This window comes from Myotis davidii, unplaced genomic scaffold, assembly GCF_000327345.1.
Source record: "Myotis davidii unplaced genomic scaffold, ASM32734v1 scaffold93, whole genome shotgun sequence".
Classification (NCBI taxonomy): domain Eukaryota; kingdom Metazoa; phylum Chordata; class Mammalia; order Chiroptera; family Vespertilionidae; genus Myotis; species Myotis davidii.
The window spans coordinates 4,091,523-4,104,064 of record NW_006292095.1 but is presented as its reverse complement, the minus strand read 5'-3'; the positions used below and the strand labels follow the sequence as shown (position 1 = coordinate 4,104,064).

At 38.1% G+C, this 12,542-nt stretch overlaps 1 long non-coding RNA gene across 1 annotated transcript in view; it reads left to right on the top strand.

The window, feature by feature from the left end:
* The window catches only part of LOC107183373, an 18,117-nt gene extending 8,356 nt beyond the window's left edge, over window positions 1-9,761 (top strand). The window contains exons 2-5 of the long non-coding RNA XR_001514160.1: window positions 2,137-2,169; window positions 5,036-5,074; window positions 8,856-8,894; window positions 9,642-9,761. This is a non-coding gene — a long non-coding RNA (uncharacterized LOC107183373). The remainder of the gene's footprint in view (window positions 1-2,136; window positions 2,170-5,035; window positions 5,075-8,855; window positions 8,895-9,641) is intronic.
* The last annotated feature ends 2,781 nt before the right edge of the window (window positions 9,762-12,542 follow it).

The following is a 12,542-nucleotide window of genomic DNA, read 5'->3' as shown; positions in this document are numbered from 1 at the left end:
CCTTTCTCCTATTTTGTCCTGTGAATTCTAGCTGCCTTTCCCTTCCTAGACTCCCTATTCTGTTACCTCAAATCAGAGAAACCTCCGGCTCTGCCTACGTCTTCCTTGCTGTGCTACAGACTGGAAATTCTCACCAGGCAATAAGAAGGGTCAAATATAGGTCTCATCTTTTTTATTCCCTTCTCTCAGAGATCACTATACTGCATTAACATATTAAATGTCTAAAATCACAGTTTCATATATCTTGTCAGGATTTCTGGTTGTTTCAGGTGGGAGGGTAAGTTCAGTCTGTTACTCCACCTCGGCCAGAATTGGAAATATGTCTTTATCATTTATAATTGCATATCTCACATTTGTTTTATTTCCTGAAGTTACTCTTTCATTTCATCAACTATTTTTTCATCTTTTCCTGTTTTAGACTTATAGAATCTATTCCTGCAAAGATCTTTATGGATATTCTAAATGTTCTTATCTTAAAGTTTTAAAAATAAATTGTGTTGTATTTCTTCCACTTTTTTAAAAAATATATTTTTACTAGAGGCCCAGTGCACAAAATTCATGCATGGGTGGGGTCCCTAGGCCTGGCCGGAGATCTGAGCCAATCAAGTTCCCTACCTCTCCTACCCTCCCTCCTTCCCTTGCTGCCTGTGTCCACCGCCACCCACCCACTTCCTGGTCGTTCCGTTGTAAGGTCGCTTAGGCTTTTATATATATAGATTGATTTCAGAGAGGGAGGGAGGGAGAGAGCAATTGAAACATCAGTGATGAGAGAGAACCATTGATCAGCTGCAATGTGGGGATTGAGCCCACAACCCAGGCATGTGCCCTTGACCAGAATCGAACCTGGGACCCCTAAGTTGCAGGCCAAAACTCTATGTGCTGAGCCAAACCAGCAAGGACTGTGCTGTATTTCTTGGAGCATGACTTTGTTGATTGCTGTGATTGCTGACACTCATGTTTAGTGGTTTGTAATTGTAGACTCTTTTATCCTCAGTGCTGATGATTTTCCCATGAGAATTCTGCATGCCCTAGTTGAAGACACATACATGTGGGTTCTCTTTTTTTTCCTGCTTTTAAAGCAAAGCTATTTCTACAATTGCTATACATGGTGTTCAGGAACTTGTAGTTTGTGAACTAGGATCCCGAAAGTATACTTTTTAAAGGCTTTGGATTCCTTCATTGATGCACTTTTCCCATCTATATATCCTCATTTTTTCTACATTCAGAGGTTTGTGTTGCTGTTTTTTGGTTTGTCTGTTTTTTTAATCTTGAGACAAACTTTTTATTTCTTCCCTCCTATGTGCACTTAAATTTTTTTTTAAATTTGTTGGGGTGACATTGGTTAATAACAGTATATAGGTTTCAAATGTATAATTCTATGGTCAGAATTTTTATTATCCCTGTTTCATGGGTGGTATGGTCCTCCTGGCTCCCAGGTTTAATTAAGGTGCTCACTCACAGTTTTATGACATGCAAAGATCTTGGACTTGATTTCTTTCTAAGGAATTAAATCTCTAGACCCAAAGGTGTATCACTGGCGTAGACATCCCTGGAGTCATTCAGTTTTAGCTCCTGTTTATCCTTTGAATTCTATTTTTTATTTTTACTAGCATCAGGAGAAGTCTTTTCTTGTTTTTAACCTCAGCTATGTATTAAATTTTTATGTTTTTTTTCAGCACTCCTCTGTGTGAGGAACGGAGAGGACAAATATCTTGCCTGCCTACTCTGCAGCAGTGCCTAGAAGTCAGTAGGGGTTTACATTTACCAAGTGTAGCATTTCTTTATCAATAAATACAAAGTTAAAAAGTGAGGTATGAAGGTAAGAATCAGGCATTCAGAATTAAACCTATATTTTGTATTTAGAAGTGACAAGCAAAAAGCAAGGCAAATCTGTGTCCTCTTAACACTCTGCTCACTGTGGGATTGGACATTTGCATTCTTTCTGGATGAGGTATACGGCTACATAAGGTTATTTATTGGCATCTTTCTTCAGTGACCTTGGACATTATTTTCTTAATTGATAACCAGTCTAGTAAAGAGATAATAATGCTTATAAAATGGCCTCTTATTCATGCAGTAGGCAAACTTTCCTAGGAGTAACTTGAGACATTATTTTCTATGTCTTTCACTTTCCAGATCAGAAGGCAGTGTTCACACATATAGTACCGGGTAAGTAAATTAGAAAGTTTCTTAATACACATTTTAAAAATTAAAAATAAATTAATGATTCACAATTCAGTTCTACATTTTGTTTGAACTCCTGCAGTTGGTGAAGTAATGCCTTGAAACCAGGTTACTAATGTATAAGATTTTACTTTTTGGGAAAAGTCTTTTATTCATTTGGAAGTCTACTTTGAAGAAACAAGAAATAAAATAGCTTGCTCTAATAAGAAATAGGAAATGTATAATTAATAAAAAAGGATGTGTAGTCCTACCTTGGAAATATTGCAGGTTTGGTTTTGATCATTGCAATAAAGTGAATATTGTAATAATGTGAATTTTTTGGTTTCCTTGAGCCCATAAAAGTTACATTTACATTATATTATAACCTATTAAGTGTGCTACAGCACTGTGTTGTAAAAACCAATGTACGTAATTTAAAATCCTTTCTTGCTAAAAATTGCTAACCATCATCTGATCCTTCAGTGAGTCATGACCTTTTTGCAGGTAGAGGGCCTTGTTTCATTCAGTGTGGATGGCTGCTGACTGCTCAAGGGGGTGGTTGCTGAAGGCGGGGGTGGCTGTGGCAATTCCTTAAAATGAGACAACAATGAAATTTGACTCATCAGTTGACTCTTTTTTCCCCCCACAAATGGTTTCTCTGTAACACGTGAGGCTGTTTGATAGCATTTTCCCACAGTCCTTTCAAACCCCACCACTACTTTATCAATTTAGTTTATGTTATAATCTAAATCTGTTGTTGTCACTTCAACAATCTTTACAGCATCTTCATTAGAAGTAGGTTCTCTCTCAAGAAACCACTTTCTTTGCTCAGCCATAAGAAGCAGCTTCTCATCTGCTCAAGTTGTATCATGAGATGGTAGCAGTTCAGTCATATCTTCAGGCCCCACTTCTAATTCTAATTCTCCTGCCATTTCCACCACACCTGCAGGTGCTTCCTCCGCTGAAGTCATCCTTTGCAGAAGGTTTCCAATTTCCTTTGCACAGATCTATCAGAGGAATCACTGTCTATGGCAGCTATAGCCTTACAAAATTCTATTTCTTAAATAATAAGACTTGAATGTTGAAATTGCTCCTTGATCTGTGAGCTGCAGAAAGGATGTAGGGTTAGCAGGCATAAAACCAACACTAATCTTGTTGTCAGGGTGCTTTATCAGCATTCTTAGGTAACCAGATACATCATCAGAAGCAGTAATATTTTGAAGAACATCTTTTTTTTTTCTTGAGCAATAAGTTTCAATACTGGGCTTAAAATATTTATTAAACCATGTTATAAACAGATGTGGTGTCATCTAAACCTTATTGTTACTTTATACAGTGAAGGCTAAGTAGATTTAACATGATTCTTAAAAGCCCTAGGTTTTTTTGCAATGGAAGTGAGCATCGGCTTCACCTTAAGTCACCAGCTGCCTTAGCCCCTAACAAGAGAGCTCCTTTATTGATCTGTATGGAAACCCTAAGCATTCTTTTGTTGAAGTTTTTCTGTTACCTGTAATTCTTGGTGTATGAATTCTTTAGTTTGCTCTGGCTGTGGACATTACCTTTTAGTGGGTTTTTTTCATTGATTGTAACGCCATCTTAAGCAGCCAGGATTTTTTCATGATAATTCTTCATATCCTTTTTGTAGAATCCTCCCAGGGGAGGTTAGCTCTTGTTTTATCTTCTTAAGCCATACATTTTTACAGCATTTGTTAGACCTGCAGGTAGAGAATTCAGTGGAAGCATGAATTGGTATCCAGAACCTATACTTGTTAAAGACTTAAGGTTCCTGATTCTCTATGTGATTTTTTTTTAAAAATATTTTATTGATTTTTTTATAGAGAAGAAGGGAGAGGGACAGAGAGTTAGAAACATCGATGAGAGAGATCGATCAGCTGCCTCCTGCACGCCCCCCACTGGGGATGTGCCCGCAACCAAGGTACATGCCCTTGACCGGAATCGAACCTGGGACCCTTCAGTCCGCAGGCCGATGCTCTATCCACTGAGCCAAACCGGTTCGGCTCTATGTGATATTTTTGTTCATATTCTTAAACCACTTCTTTTTTTAAAGCAATTAGGGCGCTTGTGTCTCTAGGTGATCCTTCTCCATCTATACTTCTAAAGAAACTTCCTTGCCACATTCTAAAGACTAATGGTGGAAGCTTTTACCATCTGTTTCATGGATGGAATGGCCTTTCATGGCTTCCAAATTTGGAGAAGGTTAGTTGCAGCTTCCAGGAGGTCTTCATTTATAACCTAATGTGTACAATGGATTGATGGAACTCTGGAGTCATCTTGCTTTCATTCTTACTTACCTTTTGTTCTTTCAAACTATATTAGAAATGTCCCTTTCTTTTTAAAATGTTGATTGGTATTTTGTGATATTTTTTTCAACATATCTGTATTTGTGGGGTTGGAGGGGTACATAACCCTTCAGCCCAGTCTGCCTGATTGTCTAGAAGTCAGTGAGGATTTTAAATCATGACCTGTAATACTTTGTTTATCAGTAGATAAAACATTAGGTTAGATCCTGAAGGTTAGAATGAGGCATTCAAGATCAAGCATATGTTCTGTGCTGGGTAGTGATAAGGAGGAAAACAAATGTGTTTATTTCTTCCTTTTCCTAGTTTGGGATTTGAATTTGATATTCATTATTATCTTTTTTGTATTGTATTATGAATTTATATAGTTTATTAATTGAGAATGTTATTTATTTGCATACCCTAATTTAGTAGTAATTTGAGTTTATTCATTAGTGGTGATTAGTGCTCTAAAAGAGTTAATTCAGGTTATAGAATGGCCTGACTTTCATTTTTTAACAAAGGCAGATTTTTAAAAGAATGAACTTAGAACCATTATTTTCACTCTCATTTAGATCCAGATCAGAAAGCAGCAGGCAAACAGATATTGCCAAGTAAGTAAATTAGGGATTATTTCTTAAAACAAGTATGTTGAAAAATAAGATGAACCAATTGATAATCAGTTAATTCCTAAGTATTAATTGAGCAGCAAAAATTGGTACAGTACTATACCAAAAAATAACCTATTTATATTTGTCAATCTAGTAGCTAGTGAGTATTTACCTAAATAAATGTCTTCATTCCTCCAGTTTGTTAATGTATATAGAGAGTTTACTCTTGGATGATTGGTAATGTTTATGGAGCTAACTCATAATTGGGGAAGTTTACTTCTTTATTTGGAGATTCTTCAGCTAGAAACTCAATGTGTACATTCATGCATAGCTGAGTGAATGCTTGCTTACCATGGTCACTTAAAAAAATTTGCTGAAGAAAAACATCATAAAGGAACAATAATTCCATTTCTTCCATTGCCTCTCAGTATTACAAAGTAGTTATAATTAGACCCCCCCTACTACCCAAAAGGTGGATATCTCTATGTAATAATACAATAAGTGTTTAATTTCTTAGATCTAACAATTTTGGGTTTGGGGTTCTTCAGCAGATATAAAATAGTTGAGAGTTTTCACTCCTCCCACTCTGATTTAAAAATTCTTTATTTACTTGGTTAGCGGCTGTTTTATACCTTCTAGATTCCTCCAAAGCCCACTGCTATTCCAAGACACATCCAAATCCACAGAGTAAACTTTTTAGGCTGCACATTGGTTGTATAATTCCTCTTATTCCAGGTTTCCCTTCATAGGAATGCCTTCTATTCCTGTCCTTTACTTCTCATTTATTACTATGATCTTATTCTCATGGTGACACTTTGCAGTCACGAGTCACTATTAACAAACTAAAAAATAATTTCCATTATTATGTCCTCTCGGTGCTATGGAGCTATTATGGTGCTCAAACTCAGCAGTAAGGCCTCAGTTAGCCTTTTCCTTACCTTGGGCTTATGTCTTATCATACATTGCCATTTTAGAGGATAAAGGCCATGTTTAGTTTGGTCAGCATTGTGTAGCCAGCATGTAACTGAGTTCTTGGTTAATAGTAAGTGCTTAATAAATATAGCTGACCCTTAAAAAACACAGATTTGTACTGTGTGGGTCCACATGTATATGGATTTTTTTCAGTAAACACATAGAATATTATAAATTTATTTTCTCTTCCTTACAATGTTTTCTTAATAATATTTTCTTTCCTCTAGCTTATTATTAGAATACTGTATATAACACATATAAGATAGAAAATAATTGTTAATTAACTATTAATGTAATGAGGTTTCTGGTTAACAGTAGGCTGTTAGTAGTAAGTTGTTGGGGATTAAAGTTATACCCAGATTTTTGACTGCACAGGGTCAGTCAAAACCCATGTTGTTCAAGAGTTAGTTGTACTTGTTGAATGAATGAATGATTACTTTTGTATCACTTAGTTATAACACTTTATTTTTTTATATGAGGTCTTCACATGCATAGGCAGCCAAAACAAACAAAAAAACCACCCACAATGACAAATACACACACACACACACACACACACACGTATGTCTATAATGTTATAATTGCCTCCATTTCTTCTTTCATTATATCATCTCTCCTAGGAGCCTTATTCACCTACACAGAGTGAGAGATGATAGCATTACCCATAGGAAAATGTTCATTTCAATTGGAGTACAATTTGGAATGTTAATTTACTGGTCTTTCTGGCTTAGTGTGCACAGGGAAACAGTTTTGGGATAATTATTTTTATTTAAATTTTAGTAATGTCACTTGACACTGTTGCTGTGTTTTACTGCCATAGCATCCACTATAGTTTAAGGTTATTTATTTATTTTGGCTTAAGACAACAGAAATTTATTATTTCACAGTTCAGAAGGCTAAAAGTCCAAAACCAAAGTTGTCAGCAGGATTGGGTCCTTCTGGAGGCTCTGAGGAAAAATGTGCTCCATGCCTTTCTCTCAGCTTCCGGTGGTTGCCAGCAGTCGTTGGTGTTCCTGACTTGCTGCTGCATCACTCCAGCTTTTGCTTTCGTCTTCACATGGCTGTCTTTCCTATGGATCTGTGTGTCTCTACAACTCTACACCTCCCTTTCCTGGTATAATGACCCTAATCATTAGCAGTTAGGGCCCACCCTAATGTAGTATAACCTTATCTTGAAGTTGTTACAGCTGTAAATTCCCTATCTGCAAATAAAGTCACATTCACAAATACCAGGTGTTAGGACTTCAACCTAGCTTTTTTGGGGACAAAATTTAAAACACAACACTATATATATACATACATATATATATATATATATATATATATATTAATTTTTCCCAAGTGAAATCAATATCCTGGTTATCATTAGAAACATAAGCCTATACATTCATAAAACATATAAAAACTCAATGTATAAATAAGTATAAAAGATAAATAGGAAATTTCAACATGCAAACTAAGCTTTTTTTTCCTTTCACTTTTTGCCTTCTGCTACCTTACCCAACACAAGACATGCTTTTCTTCCCACTTAAACTATTTCTGAAAATTTCTCCACAAAAACTCCTAACATATCTCCCAACTACTTACTCATTTATAGTTCACACATTGTTATTTATTGCCAAATTTTAATTTTTTCATCATACAGTATTAGAACCTTCTCCTTTATAGATGATTAACATAGTTTTCAAATAGTTGCTGTCTTGACCAAGGCCATCAAGATAGTTAATGAAAGAGTCAGAAGTAGAATCTAGTTTTTTATTTTATTAAATTTATTGAGGTGATAGCTTATCATCAGTATATCAACAAATAACAAGTGTTGGCAAAGATGTGGAGAAAAGGGAACCTTCAGGCACTGTTGGTGGGAGTGCAGGCTGGTACAGCTACTGCAGAAAGCAGTATGGAGTTACCTCAAAAAATTAAAAATGGAACTGCCTATGACCCAGCAATTCCACTTCTGGGAATATATCTGAAGACACCCCAAACACTAATTCAAAAGAATTTATACACCCCTATGTTTATTGAAGCATTATTTACAGTAACCAAGATTTGGAAGCAGACCAAGTATCCTTCAGTAGGTGAGTGGGTATAAAAACTGTGGTACATTTACACAATGGAATACTATTCGGCTTTAATACAGAAGGAAATCTTACTCTTTTGACAGCATGGATGGACCTGGGGATTATTATGCTAAGTGAAATCAGACAGTCAGAGAAAGACAAATACTATATGATTTAACTTACATGTGGAATCTAATGAAAAAACAACAACTAACAAACAAAATAGAATCATATTCATAAGTACAGAGAACAGACTGATAGCCATCAGAGGGGAAGATGATAGGGGGCTGAGCAAAAAAGGTAAAGGAATTAAGCAAAACAAACAAACATAAAAACCCCAAAACACAACCATATAGACACAGACAACAGTATGTTGATGATCAGAGTAAATGGGGGTTGGGGGAGGTCAAAGAGGGTAAAGGGGAGATAAATGGTGATGGAAGGATGTGAAGGATAAAACTATACTATCACTGAAGTTTATAACTGATCTATATTGTTTTCTCTGTCAATTAAACTCAGTCTGTCTTCAATTTATTCTTTTACTTCTTTATTCTTTTTGTTGGGGGTTCTGACATAAGAAGTCTGTGAATATATAAATAGAAAAGAGGCCCAATAGTTTGATTTCGACACTCGATAATTAGTATAAAATATAAATTTGGCTGATATTTCTCTTTCATCAAAATTTTGAAAGGAAAGAAGAAACTTTCATAAAAATTGTAAGTTTGTCAGATTGTATTATTTCCTTATTTATTTAGCTCGGAATCACAGGAAAACACCCAGACCTAAAACACTAGGTGAGTACATTAAGAGATGTCTCAAAATAAATGTTTGAAATGACAGTGAAATTCATAATCCACAACTAATTCCTAAGTTATTTATTGGGTAGGTGAATTGGTAAAGTAATATATAAAAATAGTCTATTAATCCTTACTAACCTTGAATGGGCATTTAAGTCACTTAGTCTTTTTTCTTTAGTTTCTTAAAATTCTTTTAAGTTATTTGGGAAGTTGTTCTTGAGGAGAGGATGGAATTAAAATATTGAATGTAATAAGATATACGATATGTAAATTAGCCTGTAAAATGAATCAGGGCCACTTTATCCATTAGGCACTATAGTCAGAATGCATAAGGCCTGTGAGTTTCCAAGTTCCAAAAAAAATTGTCTATAACATGAAAAACAAAAATGATTGCTGCACGACATGAAAAAGTAAACATGTATTTAAATTTCTAAAAATTGCAAAGATTTGCAGAATGTTAATTCATGAACATTTCATTGTATGTAGGAAAAAATGTTGGATTTTCTCATTCGCAAATACTTCTCATTAAATATGATTTTTCCTAAAAAATCTCAGAAAATTGTAGGGTAAGTGATAGCCAAGTAATATCACAAGCAAAATTACAAAAATTCTTTCTAAAATTCTTTTTTCTACCATATGAATTTTTTACTTGCCAATACCCCAACTCTTTGTACGTTTTGCAGTGCAAGGGAATTTATTTGCTCTCAGTACTTTAAGCATGTGTGTCTTTGTTCTCTTCCACAGTAACTAGTGATTTCTTCAGAAGCCAATGGATAATACTGAATGTCTCACTGAGAAATAGAAAGTCTACCATCCCTCTCCTAGTCACAGCTGAAGGAAACAATAAACTAAGTGTGGACCAATTTTCCTGCCTGTCTGTTTTTCTCTCTTCCGTCATTTCAGGGCCCTTAACTGAAGATAGTCATCTCAACCAGGCATTCCCATCTACACCCAGCAAACCGAGCTCTTCTCCACAGCTCTCCCACCACCCACTTGGGTTTACTGCCTGAGGCCCCAGATGCTGGGGATTGGCACCAACTGCTCTTATCCAGGAAGGGCTCTGGGTTGTGGGCTGTGATCCTCCTCCTGGTCCTTCTCATTGGATTTGGCTGGCAGCATGCAGGTCTCAGTAAATCCAGATATTTGCCCATCTCACCCATCTCACACCCCAAACCAGGCTTCTGAGAGAGTCTGTGTTCACTTTGGAGGCTGTACTTTAACACCCGGGCCTCTTGCTTTACCCACCACCTTTCTCTCCGCTAGGTGACCCACAGGGTAAATTGGTTCATTTGCCTGTGTGCCATAAAGCCCACTGAAACACAAACAAGGGTTCGCAACAAAGAAAGTAAAGGTTTATTTAAGGAACGAAGCCAAGCCCAGAGACCAGCCTAAGACCTGGCTCCCCAATGGTCTCTAGAAGAAGGTTTTATAGGGAAAAAAATCAGTCATGGTGACTAACGGAGTTGGGGCTGTGATCTCTACTGATCGGTTGGGGCAGGTTAGGGATAGTTCATAATCGCTTCTGGTCCTGATGTCAGCCGTGGCATCGTTCTGTCTGGTTTCATGAGGGTATGGTCAGTAGGGCGATTCAGCTTTCATGGGCCTGGGACTAAAACAAAACTGAATTGGGGCTTTATTCTTAAGTTTGAATTGATCAGAACCTGACATCTTAAGAGAGATGCAGGCCAAAGTCGGCCACTGCCTGTGTTCTGCACAGGGCCACCCAGCCTCAGCTACAAAGAGATCTGCAGCTGGTTTGTACTTGTGCTGGGCTTAGAGGTACCCAAGAGAGGCCAAGCTGTGAACAGTAGTTGGCTGCTGCTAATGCCGGGCCTGGGGCCACTTAACGAAAGGTATGAGCAAGCTGAGGCTAGGTGCTACTTGTTCAAAAGACTTCAGAAAAGTCTGAGGCATGAACCAAAACAAGACATTTGTATGTAAAAGGCATTGGAAATGGCTTGGGTGCACCAGCAAGCTGGGTGAGATGGGTCTCTGGGAATCACCAGGCAGGGCAAACAGTGTGAGCCAGGTTGATAGACTCAGATATGGCACTTAGCCTTCTGGTTCTGTGGGGGAGAGAGGGTTTTTCAAAGGAAAAATGACCCTTAGAAATCAGAACAAAATGTGTCCAAGCTGCTGCCTGGCACTACCAGAGTCATTACATAGTGACATGGTTGAATCTTTGAGGTGTTTTTATTCAGATGCCAGTGATCCGGGAGAGAGTGGTAAGTATAGTAACTTGAATAAATTGCTCTGACCTCTCATCTCAAGCTAGCCATTATATAGGGTTAGAGCAGTGGTTCTCAACCTTTGGTTGGCCCACGGGCCATAGTTTGCCCACGGCTGGGTTAGAGGGGGGGAGAGAATCTAAAACTATGTGAGTTCCCAGGGTCTGTTTCTATCATTGTGCTTGTAATGATTAGCCCCCAGACTTTTGTCTCCTTTCAGGTGTGTCCTGTCCTTGATGAGCTCTCAAAATGTATCTTCTTTCTGAGTGATGGAGCCACCTGGACTTCAAGGTCGATTTATCTTTACAACTCTGTTTTTCTTCTTACAGCATGTCCTCCACAGTTTCCCAGGGTAAGAAATCTCTCCACAGCCAAGATATCCCTCTGTATTTTTATCTCTTAGTTTGATGAATAGCTACTAATCAACTGTGAATCTGTTAGTATTATGTACTCTTCCCCTCTCATTTTGCCAGCACTTTTGTCTGGGAAACAGCTGCCTCTCCTGGTCGCACCCTGGTGGCAGACATTTCAGTTTCTCCTCATATATCCCTGATAACTTTTGAGCTGCTATTCCAACACTGAAGCTCAGAAAGAGTGAGTGAAGGTAAATCAGTGTGCAAGCCCTTTAAAAGGAACTGCCTGGGACTCCAGTAGCCTTCATCTCCCTCACCCTCAATTCCTGCTTTTTTTTAAAAGTTATCTTTATTGTTGAAAGTATTACAGATGTCCCTGTGGCACCCCCTTCCTCTCCCCAATTGACTCCCTCCACCCAGCTCTCTTACCCTCCTCAGGCCTTCCCTGCACTATTGTCTGTCCATGGGCTATGCATATCTATATATATATAAAAGCCTAAGTGACCTAACAACCAGTTGATCAGTCGCTATGATGCACACTGACCACCAGGGGACAGATGCTTAATGCATAGGATTGGGCTCCCTCCTGTCTGGATCGGGCCTATGGGGATCGGACTCCCTCCTGTCAGATTGGGCCTATGAGGATTAGGCCAAAACTGGCTATCTGACATCCCCCAAGGAGTCCTGGATTGCAAGAGGGCACAGGCCAGGCCAAGGCATCCCACCAGTGCATGAATCCATGCACCTGGCCTCTAGTATGCATACAAATTCACTAGAGGCCCAATGCACGAATTTGTGCATAGGTGGGGTCTCTTGGGGTGGCCTGTGGGGATTGGGTCCTAGCTCCCACCCCCAGCTGTAATTTTGATATGATTATGGAGGATGTGAGTATTGCATGTATCTACACTGCCATCTTGACCACAAGTCCTGGCTTTTGTTTTTGAGGTATGATTTTATCAAGTACAGTGTTAGGGCTACGGAGAACTGTCACCTGTCACTCATGGTTGTGCAGCAAGGTGAGGTTTTCAGATTCTGCAGGAATGCAAGCCTCCTGTCTGCCTCCA